The following is a 27,571-nucleotide window of genomic DNA, read 5'->3' as shown; positions in this document are numbered from 1 at the left end:
ACTCACACAGTAATTTTAAGCCTCTCCCTCTCAAAAAGACACTGCCAAAGTATTTATGGGAGTCCCCAGGGGTTATCTTACATGAGTTCTGAATTAGCCAGACCACCATCACTGCTGCTGATACTGTGCCCCATACTGTCAGTGCTGCTGCCACTGCCTTGCCAGCCTGCTGTATCCTGCTGATTATTCTGGCTATCGACGCTCTCAATCCTCATAGAACAATGAGACCTAGGAAATCAACTGCAAAGTCAGAAGGGGCAAATCTTTCTCCTTCCTGCATTATGCTCCCTTCGGGGAATCTCATAGCATGGTTATTTGGGTCCTGAGGTGTTAAAAAGTTTAGTTAGCTAATTTGCCTTTTACTCAGAATCCTAATACCTCAGAACACATATTTGCCCAGTCAGAATAGTTGGGTTGAGATGGATTTAGGCAACAACTATCCCATAACTGTAAACTCTGCTTACCCCTTATTCTCAGCCCCTGTTGCTAAATCTGACTCTGTGCCTTGACATCTTTTTGCTGGTTGGTGGATTCTTTCCCAAGAGCCCTACAGTCTTTTCAGAAACATATCTTCAGCTAGGTTCTCTTCTCATTCAATAGGAATCCAAGAAGAGATATGGCTGATGTCCTTTATCAGAAGATTTTGTACCAGTACAAATCAATCAGTATAATTGGTTTGTGAGTGGAGAATGGTAAAGAAAGCATAACTTAACTCTACCTGCCTAGATATGAGACCAATTGAGACCCTGCTGTTGAACTATGTTTACATCTCTAATCTGCATGCCTGTGAAATTGCCATGGTCTGGAATTTCTTATCCCCCATCTCTGCAAATCCACATCTGCCCATTTTCAAAACCTTTAACAAAGTTTACTTTTTAAAAGAAGACTTCCCCAGTTCACCCCAACTGATTCACAAATTTTTATGCTCCACATTCTATGCTTAAATTTTATGCTGATATAATATGTACTTTCAATATGTTTTAAATGTTCCCTGTTTCCTCGCTCAGTAGATATTCCTCAACATCTACTACATGCTGGGATATGGCAGTGAACAAAACAGACATGATTCCCTGCCTTCATGAACCTGACATCCTAGTGGAAGAGATGACAAAAAATAAACCAACAAGGAAGATAATTTCAGATAGTGATAAAGACTATGCATAAAAGCAAGGCAAAGGGATAGAGGGGAGAGGCAGGCTAATTACTTCACATAGACTGGTCACAGAAGGCTTCTCTGAGGAGGTGACATTTAAACTGAGCCCTGAAAGATGAGGAATCAGTCATGCAAATAGTGCTCCAGGCAGAGAGAACAGCAAGTACAGAATCCCTGAAGCAGAAATGATTTTAGTGTGTTCGAAAAACTGAAAGATGTCCTCAATGTGATTGGAGCACCATGAGTATGAGGTTCATTTATCATTTTCTCTGGTTCTGGTTTGCACTTCTCAATTAGACTATGAATATTGAGGACTAGGATGCAGGGTCCAGGTTGTCTATTCTTTCCCTAGAGTCTATTGTTGTTCTGTTTTTTAACTGGCATGTTTAGACTATATTTAATGTAATTGTTGATATGTTTAGATTTAGGTCTGCCATATTTGTGTTCTGTTTCTCCTGTGTTTTATTCCTCTATTTCTCTCATCCTGCCTTATTTTGAGTTAAACATTTTTACTCTTCTACTTTTTATTTTTATTTTTTAAGTTTTATTTTTATTTATTTTGAGAGAGAGATAAAGCACGAGTCGGAGAGAAGCAGAGAGAGGGAGACAGAAAGAATCCCAAGAAGGCTCGCACTGGCAGTGTAGAGCCCAATGGAGGGCTCGAACTCATGAACCATAAGATCATGACCTGAACCAAAGTCAGACGCTTAACAGACTGAGCGACCCAGGTATCCCATTTTTAGTATTCTATTTTAATCTACTATTGTATATAATATTTTCAGTTTTTCTCTATGTAGTACAAAATCCATCTTTAAATTTTAACATTTCTGGTAATTAATAAACTTTTTAAAGAACAGTTTTAGATTTACAGAAAAATTGAACAGATAGTACAGAGCATTCTCATATTACCACCCTCTACTCCAGCACAGTTTCCCCTATTATTAACATCTTCTTTTAATGTGATACATTTGTTACAATTAACAAACCAATATTGATACATTATTATTAAGTAAAGTCCATAGTTTCCATTAAAGTTTGCTCTTTGTGTTCCATAGTACTATGGGTTTTGACGAATGCATAATGTCGTGTATTCACTATTACAGTATCATACAGAATAGTTTCACCACCCTAAAAATTTCTTATGCTCCATCCATTTGTGTCTCTGTACTCCCAAACCTCTGGCAACCACTGATGTTTTTACTGCCTCTATAGTTTTGCCTTTTCCATAATGTCATGCAGTTGGAATCTTATATAATATATGGCCTTTCAGACTGGCTTCTTCCACTTAGCAATATGTATTTAAAGTTCTTCCATGTCTTTTTGTGGCTTGATAGCTTATTTATTTTCATTGCTTGGGTAATATTCCATTGTCTGGATGTAACAAAGTTGTTTGTTTATCTGTTCACCTATTGAAAGATATCTTGGTTCCTTCCACTTTTTGGTGATCAAGAATAAAGCTGCTACAGACATATGTGTGCTTTTTCGTTTGTGTGTGTGTGTGTGTGTGTGTGTGTGTGTGTGTGTGTGTGTGTTTGGACATAGTTTACACCCAATTAGGTAAATACCTAGGAGCACAATTGCCAATCATATGGTAAGAGTATGTTTAATTGTGTAAGAAACTGTTAAACTGTCCTCCAAAGTAAATGTACGATTTTCTATTGCCGTTAGCAATGAGTGAGCATTCGTCTTGTTCTGCATCCTTGCCAGCATATAATATCATTGGTTTTTGGGTTTTAGATATTCTAAGTGTGTAGTGGTATCTCATTGTTGTAATTTGTAATTCCCTTATGACTTATCATATTGAGCATCTTTTCATGTGCTTATTTGCCACCTGTATATCTTTTTTGATGAGATATCTCTTTAGATCTCTTGCCCATTTACTGGTTTATTTTCTTGTTGTTGAGTTTTAAAAGTTTTCTTTTTTTGTATGTTTTGGATACAACTATCTTTAGCAGATATATGTTTTGTGAATATTTTATCCCAGTCTGTGGCTTGTTTTTTCATTATCTTAATAGTGCCTGTTGCAAAGAACACATTTTTAATTTTAATAAAGTTCCAACTTATCAGTTTTTTTCATAGACATTGATTTTGGTGTTGTATCTAAAAAGTAATAATCAAACTCAAGGTCACCTAGATTTTTTTCTATCTTTTAGTATTGTTATAATTTTTCGTTTTACACTTAGATCCATGTTGAGTTAATTTTTGTGAAAGATGTAAGGTCTGTGTCTAGATTCATTTTTTTGCATTTGAATATCTAATTGTTACATCACCATTTGTTGAAAAGACTATCTTTTCTCATTTGAATTGCATTTGCTCTTTAGTCAAAGATTAGTTTACTATGTTTGTGTGGGTCTGTTTCTGGGTTGTTCATTTTGTTCTATTGATCTATTTGTCTGTTTTTTTTTTCACCAATACTACACTGTCTTGATTACTGTAGCTTTATAGTAAGTTATGGAATTGAACACTGTCAGTCGTCCAACTTTGTTCTCCTTCATATTGTTGGTTATTCTGGATCTTCTACTTTTCCATATATATTCTCAAATCCATTTGTTGATATCCACAGAATAACGTGCTGTGATTTTGAATGGGATTGTGTTAAAGCTATAGATCAAGTTGGGAAGAATTGCCATCTTAAAAATATTGTCTCCTTATCCATAACATGGAATGTCATAAATATTTGATATCTTTCATCAGAATTTTGTAGTTTTCCTCATATAGACCCATTACATATTTTGTTAGAATTGTAACTGAAGATTTAATTTTGGGGGATGGTAATGTAAATAGCATTGTGATTTTTATTTCAAATTCCAAATTGTCAGTGCTGGTATATAGGAAAGCAGTTGACTTTTGCATATTAACCACATAGCCAGCAACCTTGCTATAATCACTTGTTAGTTCCAGGAGGTATTTTATCTATTTGAGATTTTCTATATAGGCAATCATGTCATCCGTGAATGAAGATAGTTTTATTTCTTCCTTCCCAATTTGTAAACCTTTTGTTTCTTTTATTGTCTTATTGCATTAGCTAGGACTTCCAGTATCTTCTAGCATAATGTTGAAAAGGAGTAGAAAAAGGGGACAATCTTGTCTTGTTCTCAGTCTTAGTGGGAAAACACCTAGTTTCTCATTATTAAGTATGATGTTATCCATAAATATTTTTTTGATAGATGTTCTTTAGTAGGTTAAAGGATCTTCCTGTATTCCTAGTTTGCTGAGGGTTTTTTAAAATCATGAGTGAAATTTGGATTTTGTCAATTTCATTTTGGATCTATTGATTATGAGAGTATGATTTTTCTCCTTTTCTGTTGATCACATTAATTGATTTTTGAATTTGAACATAATTGTAGTAAATTCTAATTGTTGACAGTGCATAATTTATTTTATACATTGTTGGATTCAATTTGCTATTATTTTGTTGAGTATTTTTGCATGTATGTTCATTGGAGATGTTGGTCTATAGTTTTCCTTTCATGTACTATCTTTTTCTGGTTTTGGTATTGGGGTAATGCTGACCTCATAGAAAGAATTAGGAAGTGTACTCTACTTCTATTTTCTGGTGGAAAGTTATAATTTCTTCCTTAAATTTTGATAGAATTTACCTGTGAAAACATCTGGGCCTTGTGCTTTCTTTTTTGAAAGATTATTAATTTGACTTAATATTTTTAAATAAGCATCATTTATCCTTATGTGACTTTTGGTAGTTGTGTCTTGTAAGGAATGGGTCTATTTCATCTAAGTTACCAAATTTGTAAGCATAGAGTTGTTCATAATATCCTTTATTTTCCTTTTAATGACCATGGGAAAAGTAGTGATGTCCTCTTTTTCATTTCTTTAAAATTTTTTTTAAATGTTTATTTATTTTTGAGAGAGAGAGAGAGAGAGAGAGAGAGAGCGAGCGAGCAGGGTAGGGGCAGAGAGAGCAGGAGACACAGAATCCAAAGCAGTCTCCAGGCTCCAAGCTGTCAGCACAGAGCCCAATGTGGGGCCTGAACTCGTGTACCACGAGATCATGACCTGAGCGGAAGTTGGACGCTTAACTGACTGAGCCACCCAGGCACCCCTCCTCTTTTTCATTTCTGATGAGTAATTTGTGTCTTCTCTCTTATATTTTTCTTGGTTAGCTTGACAGATGATTATCATTTTATTATTCTTTTCAAAGAATCAGCTTTTTTGATTCATTGATATTCTCTATTAAATTTCTGTTTTTAATTTCATTTATATCCTCTCTATTTTTAATTAATTTTCTTCTGCTTGCTTTAGGCTTATATGCTCTTCTTTCTATAGTTTCCTAATATGTAAGCTTAGATTATTGATTTTACATCTTCTTTTCTAACGTATGCATTTAATGGTACAAATTTTCCTCTTAGCATTGCTCTTGCTTCATTCCACAAAATTTTCTAAGTTGTATATTCATATTAATTTAGTTCACAATATTTGAAAATTTTTCTTGAGGCTTCTTTGATCTATATATTATCTAGAAGTCTATTGTGGGGTGCCTGAGTGGCTCAGTCAGTTAAATGACTCTTGATTTCAGCTCAGGTCATGATTCCAGGGTGATAGGATCAAGCTCCATGCTCTGCACAGAGCCTTCTTGGGATTCTCTCTCTCTCTCTCTCTCTCTCTCTCTCTCTCTCTCTCTCTCTCTCCTGCCCCCACTCACTCTCTTTCTCTCTCTCTCAAAAGCAAAAGAAGTCTGTTGTTTTATCTCCAATTATTTTGGCATTTTTCCAGCTATCTTTCTGTTATTGATTTCTAGTTCAATTCCACTGCGGTCTGAGAGCATACTCTGTATGATTTCTAGTCTTTTAAATGTGTTAAGGTGTGTTTTATGTTATATGATGTGGTCTAAATTAGTGAATGTTCATTTCAACTTGAGAAGCATGCGTGTTCTGCTGTTGTTGGTTGAATTATTCTATAATGTCAATTAGACACAACTGATGATGCTGCTCAGGTCAACTATATCCTTACTAATTTACTGCTTGCTGGATCTGTCAATTATTGATAGAGGAGACAATTTGTCCATTTCTCCTTACAGTTTTATCAGTTTTTGCCTAATATATTTTGATGTTCTCTTGTTAAGTGCATACATTTCAAAAATCATTATATCTTCTTGGAGAATTGACCCCTTTATCATTATGTATCATCTTCTCACCTCTGATAATTTCTATTTTTTTCTGAAGTTTGCTATGTCTGAAATTAACATAGCTACTTCGACTTTCTTTTGATTAGTGTTAGCATGGTATATCTTTCTCCATCCTTTACTTTTAATACACCCGTGTCTTTATATTTAAAGTGAATTTCTTATAGACAACATGTAGTTGGGTCTTATTGTTTTATTTACTTTGAAAGTCTCTGTATTATAATTTGTGTATTGAGACCATTCAAATTTAAAATGATTATTGATATCATATGATAGATTAATATCTACTATATTTGCAACTGCTTTCTTTCTTTTCTTATTAAATTTTTTTAAGTTTATTTATTTTGAGGGTGAGGGGCAGAGAGAGGAGAGAGAGTATCCCAAGCAGGCTCTGTGCTGTACACAACCCAATGCAGGGCTCTATCTCACAAAATATGAGACCATGACCTGAGCTGAATCAAGAGTCAGAGGCTTAACCAGCTGAACCACCCAGGTGCTCTTCAACTGCTTTTGTTCATTGCATTTGCTCTGTTTCTTTTTTATCTTCTCCCATTTTTCTGGCTTCTCTGGTTTTAATTGAGCATTTTATGTAATTCAATTTTCTCAGCATATAAATGATTCTTCTTTTGGAAATTCTAATAGAGTCTCCAATATGCATTTAAAAATTATCTAAGTCCACTTCCAAATAACACCGTGCCATTTCATGAGTAGTGCAGATACCTTATAGCAGTATTCCCAAATCCTCCCTCCTGTCCCGTATTATTTTACTGTCATTTATTTCACATATCCATATGCTACAATCTCTCTAATACATTGTTGCTATCACTACTTTGAAGAGTTATCTGTTAGATCAGTTAAGACTAATACAAGATAAAAGATTTTTTTTAACTTTCATTTATTCCTTCTCTGATGCTCTTCTTTTTATGACCTATATAATTTTCCTCCTCACTAAAGAACTTCTTTAGCATTTCTTGTAAGGCAGGTCTACTGGGAACACATTCCTTCAGTTTTTGCCTGAAGGTCTTTTGAAATATAATTTTGCTGAATATAGTGCTCTGGGTGGTGTTTTTCTTTCTTTCAACACTTTAAATATTTCAGTTTACATGGTTTCTGAGAAGTCCAATGTAATTCTTACCCTTGTTCTTCTGTAAGTAAGGTGGGTTTTCCCCTCTGATTTCCTTCAAAATTTTCCTATAGTCTTTAGGTTTTCTTCAGTTTGAATATGATGTACTGAGTTGTAGATTTAAAAAAATTTTTTTAATTTACATCCAAATTAGTTAGCATATAGTGCAACAATGATTTCAGGAGTAGATTCCTTAGTGCCCCTTACCCATTCCCATTTAGCCCATTCCCCTCCCACACCCCATACAGTAACCCTCTGCTTGTTCTCCATATTTAAGAGTCTCATGTTTTGTCCTCCTCCCTGTTTTTATATTATTTTTGTTTCCCTTCCCTTATGTTCATCTGTTTTGTCTCTTAAAGTCCTCATATGAGTGAAGTCACATGATATGTGTCTTTCTCTGACTAATTTCGCTTAGCATAATACCCTCTGGTTCCATCCATGTAGTTGCAAATGGCAAGATTTCATTCCTTTTTATTGCCAAGTAATACTCCATTGTATATATATACCACTTCTTCTTTATCCATTCATCCATCGATGGACATTTGGGTTCTTTCCATACTTTGGCTATTGTTGATAGTGCTGCTATAAATATTGGGGTGCATGTATCCCTTAAAAACAGCACACCTGTATACCTTGGATAAATACATAGTAGTGCAGTTGCTGGGTCATAGGGTAGTTCTATTTTTAATTTTTTGAGGAATCTCCATACTGTTTTCCAGAGTGGCTGCACCAGCTTGCATTCCCACTGAGTTGTAGATTTTATGGTATTTGTTATATTTGGTATTTTCTGGGCTTCTTGTATCTATGGCTTGGGGTCAAACATTCATTTTGGGAAAATATCAGCCATTACTTCAAATATTTCTTCTGCCCATTTCTATTATACTTATTCAGATACAATTCTTTTTATGCTCCTTTATTCCTGAAGTTCCAAGTTTTCTCTTGGTATTATTTCCTTTCTATCTGAAGAATTTCCTTTTGCGATTAAGAACAAGTAAACTGTTTATGAATTTAGATTCTTTTGTTTGAAAATGATTTTATTTTACTTTCACTCCTGAAGGATGTTTTCACTGGACATAGAATTCTGGGATAATATTTCTTTTCTTTAAAAATATCATGCAACTTCCTTGCCCTTCATGGTCTTTAATGAAAAACCTACAGTCCTTTGTAACACTCCCCCATCCCTATTTCTCTCTGGTTGCTTTCAGGATTTTTTTCTTTGTCTTTATTTTTTAGAAGTTCAACCATGATGCATGATCTTGACATTCATTTCATTTCATTCATTTTATTAGGTTTATCCAATTTGAGGTTCCCTCAGCTTCTTGAATCTGTAGGGTTTTTTTCTTTTGCTAAGCTTGAGATGTTTTCAGCTATTATTTCTTCAAATATTTTTTCAGCACTACATTATTTTTCTTCTCCTTTTAAGACTCTGAGGACACTATTGTTAAATCTTTTGTTGTTGCTCCACAGTTCTCTGAGACTCTGTTCATTTTTTTTTAAACCTTGTTTGTTTGTTTCTACATTTCATCATGGGTAATATTTTTTGATTCTATTTCAAATTCACAGATTCTTTCCTCTGTCCTGTCTACTTAATGAGACTATTTAATGAGTCCTTAAGTTATTTTTTTGATTTTAATATTTTCACTTGATTCTTTTATACATCTTTTTTTCTTTACAGATAATGTTGGATTTTACTATTTGTTTCAAGAGTATTCATTATTGGGACACCTGTGTGGCTCAGTCATTTGAACGTCTCACTTTGGCTCAGGTCATGATCTCATGGTTCATGAGTTCGAGTCCCATGTCTTGCTCTGTGCTGATGGCTCAGAGCCTGGAGCCTGCTTTCAATTATGTGTCTCCTTCTCTCTCTCTGCTCCTCCCTCAGTCAAGCTCTGCCTCTCTCTCTCTCTCTCAAAACTAAATAAACATTAAACAAATTTAAAAAGTGTTCATTATTTTCACTTGAGCATTTTTATAATAGCTGAATTAAAGACTTTATCAGATAATCCCAACATCTGTGTCATTCCATGACTGACCTCTTGATTATCTTTTCCTATGTAAGTCAAGATTTTGTAGTCATTTGTATGTCTAGTAATTTTGGATTGTATCATGGACATTTTGAATATTACATTTTGATACCCTAGGACTTGCTTAAAAACTGTTGAACATGTTGATATTTTCATTTTTAATCAGATAATCTGGTTTAGTTAAGACCACAATTTCCAACACTCCTTCTGTGGGCTGAAGTTCCTATATCAGTTTAGTTTTTAAAACTTTTGTAGTGATGGGGTGCCTGGGTGGCTCAGTTGGTTAATCATATGACCCTTGATCTCAGCTCAGGTTTTGATCTCATGGTCTTGAGTTCAAGCCCCATGTTGGGCTCTGTTCTGGGTGTAAAGCCTGCTTAAAACAAACAAACAAACAAACTTTTGCAGTGCTATTTGAATATTTCCTGCCTGTGTGACACCCAGTGGCCAGACTAGAATATGGATAGTAGTCTATCCCAAGCAGGCTCCACACTGTTAGTATGGAGCCAGATGCAGGGCTTGAGCTCATGAACCATGAGATCATGACCTGAGCCAAATCCAAGAGTTGATTGCTTAACTGACTGAGCCACCCAGGCGCCCCTAGAGTCATTTTGGTTTGTTGCAGGAAATGATTCATTTTCTCTTTGAAATCAAAGCAAAGTAAAAAATAAAACAGTTGAGACTTAATTAATTGGGACCTTTTTAAAAACATTTTTTTAAGATTTTATTTTTAAGTAAATCTGTACACCCAACATGGGACTTGAACTTACAAACCTGAGATCAAGAGTCACATGCTCTACTGACTGAACCAGCCAGACACCCTAATAATATCGGATGATTCTACATTTTTAAAAGTAAATTCTACCCCTAATGTGAGGCTTGAATTCATGATCCTGAAATAAATAGTGGCAATGCTCTACCAACTGAGCCAGCCAGGCACCTCTTAATTAACTGGAACCCTTGGATACATAAACATTTTTTTCTTCTTGGTTACAGCAATTTTAACATTTTATTGGGGTGATACCTTAAGTACAACAAACATTCTCCTAATTTTGATTGCCTCCTCTCCCCCTATTCCCCATATTGGCACATAAAAGATGGTGATTGGGTGCAAAAAGCTAGTATACTAAGTGGAAAAGTGGGATTTCAATTCAAGTATGCCTAATGTCACAGCCGAAGCTTTTCATCAGTATGCTGTGTTGCCTTTTTAAGTTAAATAAATGCTGCCCCACATCTAAAACTTTTATTGACTGTGTTACATTTATTGTTCACTCCCTTGACCTTACTCCTCAATCTCTGTGGGAGGAATATACCTCCATACCATTTTAATATTGAGCTTGGCCTTGTGATTTGCTTTGGCCTAGTAGTGGTTGGAGTATGGTCCATCACCCCTTGACTTTGTGCTTAGTCATCTGGCTAAGGAGACATGACAAGGGCAGAGGTATAGAATATATTTTGTTGTTAGACTTATCTTTTGCCCTTCTGCCATTACCATGAAGTGAACATGACCCACGGATCCCGCTGTTCCAGGGAAAATGAGAGATATGTGGAGCATACCTGGATCCATCCCAAAGTCTGGTGCCAAGCCCACGTAGGCCTAACCTAGGTGAGTGACATGTGGGTAAAAATAAATGTCTGTTGTTTCACATTTCTGAGTTTAGGGGTAGTTTGCTATGCAGCATTATTGTGGCAACTGACAGACCTCTTATGACCATATAAATATTTGGTTGAGACCATCTTATGTTTCCATGTGAAATGTAAATGAACATAGGATTTTTATTTAAATTCTAAAGCCTAAGTATATTGTAATCTCTGCTTTCTTCACTGTTTACTATTTCCACGCCTGTTTTTCCTCCTAGAAGAGTTCTTACAAAGGAATGAAATTTTCTTCTGTTTATCACCAGCTCTGCTAGTTCTGCAAAATTCTGCTAGTTTTATTTGGGGCATCAGAGCATAGTGGAGACTTGTAGCGTAAGCATCAAAGTTCCTACTTCCCTAAACTGGATTTGTTATTCTTGGTCCCATTTGTAAATGCAGCATCAGCATCCCTATAGGTCTCTCTGCATAGCTTCTGCTAACAAGAAGCCACAGATTATAGGGTTGTATGCTGGTTCATTCCTCATGACTCTCTTTCTTCCCATGTGATGAACTCTACAGTGGTATCTAAACATATTTGGGGTTGAATACTATTTCTATCCTTTAATGTCTGAGGACTGAGGGTAACTTACATATTGTCTCTGAGTCTTCGATTCCTCATATGTGAAGTAAGGTTATAATTTCTTCCCAGTCTCCCTCATGACATTGTTCTGAGCTTCAGGAACTCAGTAAAGATTAAAGATTCTTGTTATTTACTCTGAGTATGTTCAGCAAGCTAAGAGCTAGTAGTATTCGCCACCAGTGTTCTATTCTTTATATGCCTTAGGAAAGGGAGTTTTCAGGAATATGGGTACTGTAACTCTATTTCACTACCTCTGGCTCCTGCCACAGTCTGGGCTCAATAATCTCACTCTCCTCTCTGTACCTTTTTTCCACCACCTGGGTAGGATCATCCTAACTACACTCACAATCTGCCTAGGACTCAGAGAATCCTATTTCTTTGACAACAGAAATTTAGGTATCAAAGTGAGTTAGCTTGGAAGAGCTGAAGCAGTGGCACACTGCCCTTGGTGTTACATTGCTTTTGGCTTCTTAGAGTTCATCCCCACTAGTTACTCAAATGCAGAATGAGTATGTAGCTTAGAGACTAAAGAATAGATGCCTAGCCTAGCTGCTTTCTATCAGATGCATGGGCCCTAAGTTGTTTTGCAAATTAAGGCAGGTTTTCTACCTCATTCTTGGTGGTATTTTAGAACCACACAACCTGTAGAACCTGGAAAAGAGTATAATTATGCTTGCATCCTTCCTTTGGTTCATAAACTTAATTGGTAAGGCTTTACAGTGGGAAAGAATTCTCTTATTATTTACCATGTACCAAGTGCTTTACATTTTTATGTTATTCATTGAGATTTGGTTCTGATATCAACCCTTTTATTCTCATTTTAAAGATAAGGAAACCTAAGCTTAGAGTAAGTAAATTAACAGAGTCAGAAGTTACAGCCACATCTGTCTGAATCCAAAGCTTATGTTTTCCATGGCATCACACAGCCATTTTCTTCATTTTGCTTATGCTTGGTCATTCTAAGGGTATGGTGATATGTGTTCTATCATAATTTTGCTAAAGAGTGGCTAGTGTCAGGATATGGAATCAAATAATCCTGGGTTTGAATTCTATCATTTACCAACTGTGTGATCTTACAAAATTCATTTAACCTCTCTGAGTCTCAGTTTCATTATAGGACTAATAATAGTGTTTGTCTCCTAAGGTATTGGGGAGATTAAATGAGATGATGCCTGTGAAGGGCCTTGTGTAGTGCCTAACATAGTCCTGGCATATATTAAGCATTCAATAAATATTGACTGAAAAAATAATCTGTCTCAAAGTACAAGTACCAATGGATCCTGAATCTCTTCTGTTTGCTTTAATAGTATACCGGCAAGTTCTTGAGAATTTAATTATAGGATGTTAGAGTTAGATGAGATCTTAGGCTTGGGTTATCCAAACTCCTCATCTTGTATATGGCGAAAATGAGGTTCAGAGAACGGGAGGGACTTGAATTTGTGTATCCTCCACTGATTCAACGTTTTTTATTTATTTTTGGGACAGAGAGAGACAGAGCATGAACGGGGGAGGGGCAGAGAGAGAGGGAGACACAGAATCGGAAACAGGCTCCAGGCTCCGAGCCATCAGCCCAGAGCCTGATGCGGGGCTCGAACTCACGGACCGCAAGATCGTGACCTGGCTGAAGTCGGACGCTTAACCTACTGCGCCACCCAGGCACTCCTCCTCCACTGATTCAATTGCACCTCCTGATAAAGTCAGTTATCTTAGTCAAATTTATGTGTTATGGTCTTGCTTTATCTGTTTGAAACTGGCAAGGATCTCTACCCTTCTATTTACCAGTCCTGAGATTTATAAGTAGAAAATGAAGGGGTGCCTAGGTGGCTCAGTCAGTTGAGCGTCCGACTTCAGCTCGGGTCATGATCTCAACGTTCGTGAGTTCGAGCCCCGTGTAGGGCCCTGTGCTAGCAGCTCAGAGCCTGGAGCCTGCTTTGGATTCTGTATCTCCCCCTCTCTCAGCCCCTCTTCTGCTCACACTTTGTGTCTCTGTCAAAAATAAATAAGCAAAGAAATATTTTTTAAAAAATGAGATTTTATTGTTAGAAAAGTGTGTGTTTCCTCTAATATGCCCGCCCTTTCCCATATTCCACATCCTGTCATGGATTTCTGGCCATGCTTGCAATTCAAGGAGTGTCCTCTATCTCTGGAGATCTCTTTATATTCTTCATAATCATTATTATCAGGAATTCCTTGTCTTGTATCCCAATCCCTTTGGGACCTGTTGTATGTCAAATTTACCTGATAAAGTATAGGTTAATGTGTTAATGGATTAATGTGTTACCTTTCTCATATATTATAGGCATATTAACAGCATGCTTCTCTCAAAGAAATGATATACAGTGGAATTTCATGCATAAAGGCATTAGGTTATGGAAGAGAGCAATTTGAGTAAGAGGCTTTCTCATACCACCTGGGTGGCCACTTAGAAAATATTTATCCTTTGGAGCCTTCTTAGAGAAAGATAGAGACTCTTCTTAGGGTTACGATGAAGTGTAGCCTTCCCTTGTTAGCCTTTTGCAGCAGTGGTTGAGCAGAAGTAGAAGTTGCCATTGCTCTTGGTGATGGTACCTGGACTGCTTGGGTTCTGGGGTTGGAGAATGGCATTTGAGACCTTTTATAAGGTATTTGATGGGATAAGGATTAAGGTGGGTTTGAATCTGGATAAAACTAGCAAGAGGAATTCTGTTGGAATCAAGGCCAGGGTCATCTCCTGCCATTCCTTTGAAGGCACTAAGACTCCAGACTTCACAAAACAGCTGATACTCATCTTCATCATCCTTTCCATCCTCATCAGGAGAGACACCAGCATACTGTGCTGGCTGAACACAAAGGCTGGGACAGCCCTGGTAATTGGTGTGAGAACCAATCCTTCCCCACCAGTATGCACAATGAGGCATTGAAACAGGGATTCTTCCTGCATTGCCATTAGTGCTATGTCCCCTTTACTATTAGTCTTAGCATATAAGAGGAAGGGTTTGTAGGCATTGTCTAGTTTATCACTGGTGGGGGTGACTTGCTTAAGTCTGCAGAGTGAATTCATGGTTTATTGAGTGTTATAGCTCAGAACTCCTGATGCCTTACTTTGTGCTCTTTTTTTGTGCACCACGGTGCCTCTGTTGTGTGAGCTGAGATGGCACAGGTAGGTGGCATGGTGTCTGGAAGAACCCTAGTTTTTATGTATGTGGTTACACATGTACACACGTGTGTGTATGTGTATGTGTGTGTGTAGTGCTTAGAAGAGGGGCTGTCAGATACACTCATACATTTTAACTATCATTATTATAATTGATAATATTTTATATACACATAGCTCATATGAGGGCCTTGAGACTCAGTAACCCACTCTTCTTAGTTCATGAAGATCAAAGCTTATAGAATTCTTTCATGTCACTCAAATCCTCCTATCAATCTCATAGGGATCAATATTATTGTTGTTATTATTGTTGGTGTTGTTATTGTTATTATCCCAACCCAGGGATAAAATAATAGGCTTAGAAAAGTTGAATGGGTATACCAAGACACACATAAATCAGTGATGGAGCTGAGGTAACCAAGGCCAGTGCTCATACTTCTACACCAGAGCCTCCTTCCCAAGAACTGCAGAAAATGTATCAAAGGAGGCATAACTCCTAGGTCAGCACTTGACCTGCAAAACGAGATTCAGGGGAAAAGTGTGTATTTCCTCTAATATGCCCTCCCTTTCCCATGCCTGGTAGCATTAGCTGAGGACAATGACATCTAAGACTTTGCTTGTTGACCAGTTCTGTTAGGACCAGTTATGCTCATGAGAGTGCCTCTTTTCATCTTAGCTGCCTTTCAATGTGTGATCAAGAAATTCCATCAAATTGGGATAAAACTGGCAAAAATAATGAATTCAGATCAACTTGAGAGGCCCAGCCTTGCCATGAGAACATAATATAGCAATGTATTTGAGAAACAGAAGGTGGAGGAAAGGAAAGAGGGAACATGAGAGAGGGAGGAAGAGAGACATGAAAGCGTTTGACAGGTAAGATCTAAGCATATAAAATATAGAGGTAAAAGGCAAGCAGCTGTGTGAGAACAAAGGAATATTCTGCTGCTCCTTATTCTGCTTGCTGCCCAGACTCTTCAATTGCAGCTTCTACTAAATAATAATGTGGGTTCTCTCTTTGCTCCCAGCTCAAAGAGAATGATAAAGCAGCAAAACTCTCAAAGTTACAGTACAGCCATAGATAAAAGTTGATGACATAGAAATCAGCCCCCTGCCAACACACACACTTTGGCAACCCCTACTGGAGAAACACAATGATAGTGAATATAATGAACAAAGAAGGAAAAGACTATTGAGCTAAGATGGGGAAGGTGCCTTTCTTTGGTTCCCTAATGGGGTGTTTTGATGATTTCTAATGTCTGTAGTACTCAATTTTGCAGCAGAAAGTTGGACTGAAGGAGAGGCTGGTTACTTCAGTGTCTTGGGCTCTCTGTGAAAGTCACACATCAGACATAATCATAGACATTAATTTCTGGATTCTTCTGCAGATAATAAAACTTGAAGAAGCTGGACCAATTTTCAGGAAGTCATGAAATGGCCAAATGAAATTGTAGGTTTTGGAAAGGAAGTAATGATGGATTGATTATATGAAACACAGGCTGGCAAACTTTATGTCAATCTTAGACAATAATTCTAGAGATTGCAATTAGAAGATAGTTTATAATCCTAAGAAGAGTTAGCTCTGATCAGTAGGAGTCAACATGGATTTGCTGAGAAGTCATATAATACAAATTTCATTTGCTTATTTAATTAGTTGAGTGATGGCTCTGGAGAATGTAGCCTACAATATATATGTGGCTGTAATCCAGGCATTTAGCAAGATTTCTCATGATGTATTTGTGGAAAGTATGAAGATCTGTGGTCTCATTCATACAGTTATGTCAATTAGTATAGTTTGTTGAAGTAATATAACAAAAAGGTATGGGTACAGATTTGGACACTTAATATGATGATTTCTAGTAATAAGTTATAGAGTACTGTCCTTAACCTTGTCCTATTAAACATTTTTATTCATGACTTGGTTGAAGTTATAAAAAAACAGGCTCATAAGATTTACAAAGGCATAGTATACACAATGGAAGCCAGAATTATGATTCTGCAAATTTTGACATATTTGGTAGATGGGCTGAATCTGCAAGATGAAATTTAAAAATGTAGCACAAAAGACTATGGGGAAAGTCCAAGAAACTGATTACCCAAATATGGAATGTGGCTTAGCAGACTCATATTAAAAAGTCTTAGGGGCTTTAATGTACAATGAGCTCAAATGTAAGTTAGCTGTGAGATGTGTCTATATGCTTGTTTCAAATGTCTTATTCTGTTTTTTATTTAAGTATAGTTGACATACAGTGTTATATTAGTTTCAAGTGATAGCGATTAATAGTGATTCAATAATTCTATATATAAAATATTATACTAATACTAATATATTAATATTAGTACATTCTATAACTAATATATAGTTAGAATTTTATACATTACTCATTCACCACAATAAGTGTAGTTACCATCTGTTGCCATGCAAGTTATTACAATATTTTTTTACTGTATTTCCTATGTTGTACTTTTTATCCCTGTGACTTATTTATTTTATAACTAGAAGTTTGTACCATTTAACCCTTTTCACTTATTTTGCCCATGTCTATGCATTTTTTTCATGACACCTTAATATGGTGGTTCACACACTTGGCTTCACAGGTTGCAATCCAGATCAACTGCATAGGAATCTGTGTTGGTAGGGCCTAGAAATAAGTAGGTTTAAAGCTCCCCAGGTGATTCAAATGGGAAACCAAAGTTGAGAACCACTATGATGATAGAATGTGAGAGAATCGACAATCCCATTGTAATGTGTATTCATCAAATTAGAATGTTTCACTTAGTCTTGGACAATACCTTTTACAAACTGGAACCCATTCAGAGCAGTGTGACCAGGCTGGTAAGAGTACCTGCAGTCATACAAACTATGCCATGAGGAACTGTTGAAGGAACTGAGTGTGAGCAATCTCAAGGAAGACACAAAAGCTGTCCTCAAAGGAGTGTGCCAGAGGGATTACCCTTGTTCTATTTGGTTCCAGAGATGAGTACTAGAACCAAGAAGATGAAGTAACAGGAAGGCAAATTTTAATTCAATAAAAGGAGTAATATTTTAAGAGGGCTGTCTAAAGATGTTATAGGCTGCCTCAAAAAGAAATGTTTGCCCTACAATCTGAAGACTCCAAACCATTGGGCTGCTTAACCAGTTGGTGAACAGAGTGTGGAGAAGGCTTGTGTTAGTCAAGACTCTTTTTGTGGCACATGAGCAGAAACCCAATTCAAAAAGCTTAAAAATAGAGTCTATTGTGTGATATAATAGGGAAGTGATTTCAGGGAGGGCTGGTTCAAGGGATCACTTGATATCATCAGACTCTTTCTTGCCATTTTTTGGAGGGGGCCCTGTTTGTCTTTGCTTTCCTTTATTCTGCATTTAGGCTCTCTCCATGTGATGTCCTGGCAACCCCAGTAGAGATAGAAAATATTTTCTGATACTTCTCAAAAGAGATACACTGATTCTAAATGGACCAATGTGGTCAGAAAGAGAGTGGTGTGTGTGTGTGTGTGTGTGTGTGTGTGTGTGTGTGTGTATTAGGAGAAGGGTGAGGGGAATTGGATGCACAAAACAATAAGAGTCTTAGGCATTGGATGGGGTTGAATAAGTGAAGATCCCTCTTAGCCCTGGGATTTTAATATTATTTGACACCATGGCCAGAATGTAGCAATAAGTATAGACCACTGAGTCTTCTTATGGTTCATCAAATATAATCTTTTGTCTAGTCAGGCCCATCTATTTTTCATGCCCTTCCCCATATTCATATCTTTGCTTGTGTTGCTTAATATTTCTAAAAAACCCTCCACTTACTACACTCTAATCCATAGTTGAAGACTCGTCTCAAGTCCTGCCTCTTCCTCTGCTGTAGCTGAGCCAGTGTGCACTGATCTGCACCTCCTTTGAACTACTACAGTGCTCTTCACAATTACATATTTCCTGATGTCATGTCTTGATTTTTTTTTGTTTTTCCATATGAGTCTTTGTAACTGTATTGTAACTGTAAGTTCCTTGAGAAGTAGGGGCAATTCCTCCTCCTTTTCTATTCTTCCTGTGCCTAGCATAGAACAAGTTGGTTTGTTCATTGAAATGTTTTGATTGATGGTCATTTATATATATATATATATATATATATATATATATATATATATATATATATACTCATCCCTTTACTACTACATGTGAAACCTCTGTCCTGCAAGTAATAATGGATTAGATGGCAAAGATGGGAGCATTGCCATAAGAGGCCCTCTGTGGAAATGACTTACACTACTAAAAAGGGCACTGTAATTCTTTGTCACTGGTACAAGCTCTGCTCCATGCTTATGCTGCCAAGCTGGTGTCCTTGCTTTTGGACTCTAGGAATGGGTACTTTTCTGGGATTGGGCCTTCAATCATTCAGTGATTACTGAAAAATTTATTAATCACCAATGTTATTTCAGGCTATGTTCTAGTTATGGGGTGATATACAAAATCTCTGTTCTAAGGAGCTTGGAGGGAGAAACAGAAAAACAAGATTAGGTAATTATAATATAGTATCATGGGATTCCAGTTATGGGTTAGATGAAATAAGCATACTCTACCTTGTCTTCACCATTGTATTATAGATATAAAATCTGAACAGAATGAATGGATCATTGAACAGTATGAAAGGTAAATAGTAGCAGATTGGGGGAGAAAAACAGAAATCAAAGTATTAACTGAACTGGTGATAAGTATGCCATTTAAAAATTCTGCTATACCCTGGCCTGAACTCAGCACACTAGAATCCTGTTAAGCAGCCATCAGGAAGCAGACACAGAGAGATCTAGGAGAAGCAATCTAATTGTGGCTCAAGAATGGAAAAGGGGATGGCACCTGGGTGGCTCAGTCAGTTAAGCGTCCAACTCTTGATTTCAGCTCAGGTCGTGATCTCACAATTTTTGAGTTTGAGCCCTGCATCAGGCTCTTTACTGTTAGGATTCTCTCTCTCCCTCTATCTCTGCCCCTCCCCTGTGCATGCTCTCTCTCTCAAAATAAATAAAATAAAAAAAATAATGGAAAAGGGAAATCCTAACACTTAGTGTGGAAGTCCTCCTTTTTTTCTACTCTTTTCTGTTTTCTTGTGTTCTGGCTCCCATTCTGTGGCAATAGGTGGCAGCAGCTGATAATTGGAGCCTGTAGGGGCTAAAACTTTGAGGATAGGGAATTTTCCTCCCTTTTTGTTGGATCTGTGGTTCACAGAGGGTTGGGCTAACTTCCATTGCTTTTTTTCCTCTCTCTGTCTCCTATTGCTTGGACCCAAACAAGGGTACAATTGCAAAAGTGCATTGTAGAGCAGGGTAACTAAAGCCTTAGCTTTCAGGCCAGAGGACTACACAAAAATAGCCTCAGCGTTCTGAAAAGTGCCGAGGAGATCATAGAAAAGGAGAAGCTTGGGAAAGTGACCTTATAAAGTTGTTTATGAACTACAGAGCTCATCCCTGAGTGAACATGTGTGGATTAGGTCCTATTTAGCAGACTAAACTCTTTAAGAACTGAACAGATAGACCACCACCCAGGTCTCAGACTATTCACTTAATGGTGAACATGTGAAACATACCTGGATAGTGCTGTAAAGGCTTTGAAAATGGAATAAACTTTGGAACCACAACCCACAGATGTTGGATCAGAACTTTCACTTGAACCTAACCAGGTTGACTGCCTGCTAAAACAAAAACATCAGTATCAACATTCTCCATAGGATTTAAACAATTTCCAAGACCTGATAAGGCAACATCTAAATTATCCAGGATACAATCCAAAATTATTAGGCAAATGAAGAATTAAAGTCTTAACTCACATGAGAAAAGACAATCAACAGATGCCATCCTTGATGACAGATGTTGGAATTATCAGAAAAAATTAAAGCAAAGCTATTATAAAAATACACTAACAAGGGCAAAATCCTTGAAAAAAATAGAAAAATAGAAAGCCTCAGCAAAGAAATAAAAAATATAAACACTAACCAGATGGAAGTTTAAAGACTGAAAATATATAATAAGTAAGACTTGAAAAAGATTACTGAGTGGGCTCTGTAGCAGAACGTCGTCAGGATGATTTCATGGACTAGGTTACACTTCAGTTGCTGCTTGAAGAACAAATGAAAATGAACCAAGTGGGGAAGAGTTGTATTAGTTATCTATTGCTAATAGATAGCTATCATTAATTAGTTATCCCAAACATAGCTGTTTAAAACAACAAATATTAATATCTCACACAGTATTTCAGAGTCAAGAATCTGGGAGTGGCTTAAATGAATGGGTCTGGCTCAGTCTGTCAAGAGGTTGCAATTAAACTGTCAGCCAAGGTGTAGTCATCTCAAGGCCCAGTTGGGATTGCAGAATCTGCTTCCAAGCTTACTCACATGACTGTTGGCAGGCCTCAGTTTCTTGTGGGCTGTTTTTTTCCTTGCCACATGGCCCTCTCTCTAGGGAAACTTAAAGCATGGCAGCTGGCTTTCCTCATAGCAAATGATCCCAAGGGGAGGGTCAGAAAATCAAGATGGAACCCATAGTATTTTTTATAACCTAATATCAGAAGTGACATACCATCTCTTTATTTGTTTGTTAGAAGTGAGTCATTAAGTCCAGGTCATACTCAAGGGGAGAGGAATTAGACTTCACATCCTCAAGTGGGGAAGTATCAAAAATTTGTGGACATATTTTGAAAACGATTACAAGGGGAAATATTCCAGGAGGAGGGAATCAGATATGCAAAAGCACAAAATCAAGGGAAATAATTAAAAATGGACACTGGGGGCTGTTTCTGTCTCTATTTAGTTCAGTTGTGCCTGTTAAGTACTGGTTGAGGTGAAGGTTCTATAAAAGTCCGATAGGGGCACCTGGGTGGCTCAGTCAGTTAAGCATGTGACTTCAGCTCAGGTCATGATCTCGTGGTCCATGAGTTCGAGCCCCGTTTTGGGCTCTGTGCTGACAGCTCAGAGCCTGGAGCCTGCTTGGGATTCTGACTCCCTCGCTCTCAGCCCCTCCCCCGCTCATGCTCTGTCACTCTCTGGCTCTCAAAAATAAATAAACATTAAAAAAAAAATTTAAAGTCCGATAATCCTCCAAAGACTCCTACTTACCTGTCCTGTCTCTTTGGGGAAGGCAGCAGGTCCAGGTTAGTGCCTTCACACTAGGAGATAAATAGGACCTGTAACCCTCACAGTATTTTGTCTTAGGATCTTGGAACAAAAGGGAAAATATAAAAATATATTTTCTTTTAGTTGTAGGTGTATGCGTTTACAGTAGCATGGAAAAGTAGCTTGGAATTTTAACTGGATGCTTATTGTCCTTGATAATACTCCATTCTGCCACTGTCTTCCATCTTCTTACTAGCTAAATAATTGTAAGTCCGTTCTGCTGTAATGTCTGTTTGTTCCAATGTGATTGATATATCAGTGGACAATCTGAGCATGACATGAATTTTGTGTTTGCTTGAGCATGATTCCATCAGTAAGAAACACCAGGTGAATGCAGAAAACAGCACCCAGCTGAACTGAGCTGTAGGGTAATACACAAAACACACACGTCAAACATATACTAGCCACAGCCATTCACATTTAGTTTTACAACTTTTCATCTGATTTCAGATAACACTCCTTTCACCACTTCACAATAACTCATAATCTGCCATGCCCACATCCACAAGCAAACTTTAGGTTTTTTCAAGTTAAAGTGCCATTTTTATTGTAGTATTTATGTATTTCTTAACCATTAGCATGTGCAAAACTGTGCTGCCTTTCTTACCTGGTTTTTAACATGTTGCTGATATTTTTATTGTTGTTCCTCTAGTCCCATTTTCCCCATAAGTCCTGTGGTTTTTATTGTGTAATTTTTCATAGTGCAGCAATTTTTAAAGAATACATATATCATGTTATAGGAAAACTGACTGTATATATATGTCTTTTAACTTACCTAGGACAGTGAATTTGGGTGGACTTGGCAAAGAATGAAAATCAAGTCAGTGAAGATTCTGTGTTGTGGAGGCAAAAAGAAAAAGAAGAGAAACATTCAAGTACAGTGGAGATGCTTATCGTCAGTGGTGAACCATTCAGAGCCTCTATCTGAAGACTCCTTTGGTGGATATACTCACTAATGGCTATTTGGTATTCTAGTGTCTGGGCCTCCTGCTCTTCTGACCTTGAGTATCCTCTTCCATAGCAAGCAACTCTTTTTCTTTGGAATATAGTGCAGCGAATAGGGTAGTGAGACATTGTCAAAGAATTTGGACTTTGTTCCCTTGCTTCTCTGATCTTGAGCGAGGCAAGTAGTTCCTGCCAACTTCATATTGCCTCTGAGGACACAACTTTAAGACCTGCCAGGGATTTTTCTTGACTTTGTATCTGTGGCACCTGAAGCTGAGGTGGTCATAATCAAGTTCCAAAGTGGTCTGGAGCATTTGCAATACAGAACCTGCTTCTCTTGCTACTTGGACCATATTCAAATCCATGGGAGGAGGCTGGGGTAAGTTTAATTCTTTATTCCTCTTTCTCTTTCTTTTCCTCATTATTCTTTCTCTTCTTCGTCTTTATTGAGGCAGTGCCATGTAGTAGTTGAAAATGTAGGTTCTGGGTCTACTGTGTAATGGTTGTATGACCTTAGGCCACTTACTTAACTTGTCTGCACTTCCATTCCCTCATCTTTAAAACTGAGATTATAACAGCACCTACCTCATAGGCTTGTTGTGATGAATGAATGCTATAATCCACGACAAGCACTTAGAACTGAGCTAGTTGCTTTACACACATGTTCTTAATCAATACCTAAAGTCTAAGGAGACTATATCCATTTAGGACCAAGTGGAGATAAAAAAGTGATTCTGGGCTATTAAATTCTGTCAGTGGGGAAATGTAGTTGCATTTGTCCACAATGCTTCAGGACTCAGCTATTGCCTTAAAAAAAGGTACAATTGTGGGGCGCCTGGGTGGCGCAGTCGGTTAAGCGTCCGACTTCAGCCAGGTCACGATCTCGCAGTCCGTGAGTTCGAGCCCCGCGTCAGGCTCTGTTTCTGATTCTGTGTCTCCCTCTCTCTCTGCCCCTCCCCCGTTCATGCTCTGTCTCTCTCTGTCCCAAAAATAAAAACGTTGAAAAAAAAATTAAAAAAAAAAAAAGGTACAATTGTGATTGCAATTTCTATTTATGGAGCTCATAAGCATTGACCCATTTCTTTCATTAACTACTACTTTACCTTGGGCCATGGCTGCCAATGTAAAGTTGCTTCTATAGACCTTTGAATAAATATTGGATATTTAGGTCACATAACTCTAACAACAGAAACATTTTAGGCTGTCTGACCAGTATATTAAATAAAATGTTAAATGAGACTGTGATCTAACCAAGGACAGAGATTTTTGTCTTTTTGTCTTACATCTCCTCAACATCTAATATAATGGTTCTCAACCATGAGTGATTTTGTACCCCCAGGGGACACTTGGCAATGTCTGCAGTCATTTTTGGTTGTCACGACTGAGGAGAAGGCAGTTGCTCCTGGAATCTGGTGGACAGAGGCCAGGAATTTTGCCAAACATCTTACAAGGCACAGGATAGTCTCCCACAACCACTATACTGCCTGAAATATTAATAGTTCTGGGGTTGAGAAACCCTACTCTAATACAATGCCTAAATACAAGGAATACGGTAGCATCTTGATAAATGTGTATTGAATGGATGAGTGAAGTTTGGGGAACAAAAATGTGATTTGGAGGCAGAGACATGGTTTGGGAGACAATCTCATAAAGGAGTTGCAAGAAAACCTGGCATTCAGCCATTTGGTGTCAGCATGACACCAAGACTAGTAGTGTTTGCCCTGTTCAGGCATCCAGGAAGATTGGTCTGTGCCTAGTTCATTTGGTTGCTAAATATTTTGAATAACATTCCTGGAAGGTGGTATATTTTTTAGAAGTTCTAGGTAATTGCTTCTGGAAATAAGTTGTCTTAGAAACTTCAGGAAGGGGAAATAGACTGACTTAGGCTTTGGAGAGTAAACAGGAAATGGAGTAAGAAGTGGCTGTGAATAAATCATATTGTTATGGCAGGGATAGAAAAAGTTTACCATTCTGGTGAAAGGGAAAATAAGAGCAATCTATTTCATAGTTCCTCAGTCTAAGGCAAAGCAACAGTCTCCCAAATAGGGAATTAGTAGGGGAAAAGTGAAAAGTAAAATAAAACAAGTTAAAGTGGTTACACGACAAAGGAAAATATGTTATTTTCTGCAATGGGACATTGTCTTAGTCCATCCAGGCTACTATAAAAGAATACCATACACTGGGTGGCTTATAAACAACAGATATTTATTTTTCACAGTTCTAGAGGCTGAGAAATCCAAGGTCCAGCACTGGCAGACTCAGTGTCTAGTGAGGGCCCACTGCCTAGTTTATAGATAGGTGTCTTCTCACTGTGTCTTCATGTGGTCTAAGAGGCAAGGGAGCTCTCTGGTGTCTTTTGTACAAGGGCATTAATTCCATTCACGGAGGCTCTACCTTCAGGATCTAATCACCTTGCAAAGGCCCCACATTGGGAGATGGATTTCAACATATGAATTTTGGGGGGACACAAACATTCCATCTATAGCAGACATCTTTCAGAAATTGTAAGAGTAGCCCAAATAAAGAAAGCATGGGAGCTGCCTCAAAGGTAACTGATTAAATAAACAATGGTACCACCTTATTATGGAATATTATGTAACAGTTAAAAAGAATATGATAACTCTGTACCTACTAACAGGGAAAATCTCTAAGGCATATTGGTAAGGAGATAAAACAAGCAGAAAATACACTATAATAGTTTGGCACTATTTCAAAGAAAAATCCCTCAAAACAACTTTGTAAATTAAGATATATACAAGAACAAAGATGAATAGGAAAAGGCTTTGAGTGATATAGAGCAAATTGATCATAGTGGTTGTCTCTAGATAGGGGAATAGAATGGGGAGGCAGTGGTCAAGGGGGCCTTTAACTTTATGTGTACCAATTACATTTTTACAAGAATGTATCCATGTGGTATCTGTAGAATTAAAAATATACACAGTGGGAAAACAGAAAATCCATAGACCTAGTGCAGATGTGCAGAAGAATTTTGCAGTCATTTTTGCTTCAAAGAAAGATTTACTACCAGATTCCTGTAAACAGCAACCTTGACTCACAAACGATTTGTTCCCTGCTGCCTTAGGGTAGGAGATGAGGCCTAGTAGCCAGCTAGGCCCAATGCTAAATAAGGAAAGAGAGAGGAATGATTAGGACATATGACCATCAGGGCTTTTTTAAACCAGGTTTGTCAGTGCTGGGTTGGCTGTCCAACCTTTTATTTTCACCCAGAGACCTCAGGTAGTTAGGTCCTGCAGCCTGTCTCCTGTAGCATGCACAGGCCCTGAAAACCTAGGGACTTCATGAAGTGTCCTCACTTTGCCTTATCACTCTGCTAATTGGCTAAGCACTGTGCAGAGGAGCTTGAGTGGGAAGTCTGTGCCGTGTGCAGGAGGTCCTTGGGTCAGGGCCAGGAGTGTTCTAGTCTCCTGTTGGACTGGCTTAATAATTTGTGTTCTTGTTCACCTTACAGAATACAAAGAAGTCTTGAAACTCAGAAATTAGTTTAGTAACAAACTAAAAAAATTGTGGATTTTCTTCCCTCCAGTATGCATTAATAAAAATAATCCACTATCCATGTCTCAACAATTTAGTCATATGTTTTAAAATAATCTCCTAAATATCTACCTAAACAATGACCTATTGGACCATGCCATATTTATTGTGTTAGCAAAACAAGTCATTTTCTTACAATGTCGGTTTGAAGTCCTTCAATATTTCATGTGGGGACATGAGTGCAATTAATTTTATGTGCATGGGCCTTGCCCAGGGAGGATGGGACCGGCTTACTGGGCAGATTGGTATGGCTTGGGACTGAGAGATATTATTAGGTGACTGGCCCTGAGGTCTCAAGACTCCTTAATAAACCAATGTTTGGAAACCTAACACTCATGTGATAAACTAGGCTCCCACTTATCTCTCTCACTTTTGTCTTTTGCCCCTACCTGGCCCCACATTTCTCCTGGTCAACTTTCACTTATGTTTGATTTACCTAGGGAAATAGGATTTAGGAGACAAAGATGGGTGTGGGGAAGGCATAGATTTGTTTATAAAGGGTATGGATTTTCATCTGTTTTGTTCATTATGTATTTTAAGTATCTAGAGCAGTTCCTGTTACACAGTAGTCGCTGTGAATATTTGTTGAATGTACAAATGAAATTACAAATGTCTAGGGTGTTCTAGTAACAGCAAGGAGGCCAATGTGAATAGAATTAGTTGAGCAAGGAAAAGAATGATAGAAAGTGAAATCAGGGAAGTATGTAAAGGCTAGTGGTTCACATAGGGTCTTTTAAGCTATAGTACAGACTTGTGATTTTTATTTTAAGCATGATGGGTATTGTTTGGAAGGTTTTGAGCAGTTATGTGACATAACAATAGCTAATATTTATGGTTCCGGGCACTATGCTAGGTGTGTTGGGTGTATCAATTCATATAATCTTCAAACAAATCTACAATATAGCTACTAATATTACCTTTGTTGTAAGGAAGACAGAAAGTTATACAAAGAGATTAAGTTTCTTGGTAAGGTCATACAGCTAGGAAGTTTTGGATCTGGAGTTTGAATTATGGCAGTCTAGCTCTGGACTTACACTCCTAGTCTGCTTTGTACTGCCTTTTTGTACATCTGCAAATGATTTGATTTACATTTTAAATGGCTCCCTCTGGTCACTTTGTTTAGAGCAGATCATAGGAAGGG

The 27,571-nt window shown here is 37.6% G+C and overlaps 1 long non-coding RNA gene across 2 annotated transcripts in view; it reads left to right on the top strand.

Moving 5' to 3' along the window:
- Positions 1–10,259: 10,259 nt before the first annotated feature.
- LOC109496601 overlaps positions 10,260–27,571 on the top strand; it is a 116,372-nt gene continuing 99,060 nt past the window's right edge. The window contains exons 1-2 of one of the 2 annotated variants that reach the window (XR_006592835.1): positions 10,260–11,046; positions 22,713–23,257. This is a non-coding gene — a long non-coding RNA (uncharacterized LOC109496601). Of the gene's footprint in view, positions 11,047–21,957; positions 22,140–22,712; positions 23,258–27,571 lie in introns of those variants that run through there. The other variant, XR_006592836.1, reaches the window with a different exon arrangement.

This window comes from Felis catus, chromosome X (assembly GCF_018350175.1).
Source record: "Felis catus isolate Fca126 chromosome X, F.catus_Fca126_mat1.0, whole genome shotgun sequence".
NCBI classification, from domain to species: domain Eukaryota; kingdom Metazoa; phylum Chordata; class Mammalia; order Carnivora; family Felidae; genus Felis; species Felis catus.
The sequence above is the reverse complement of the archived record's forward strand: the minus strand, read 5'-3'. Positions and strand labels throughout refer to the sequence as shown.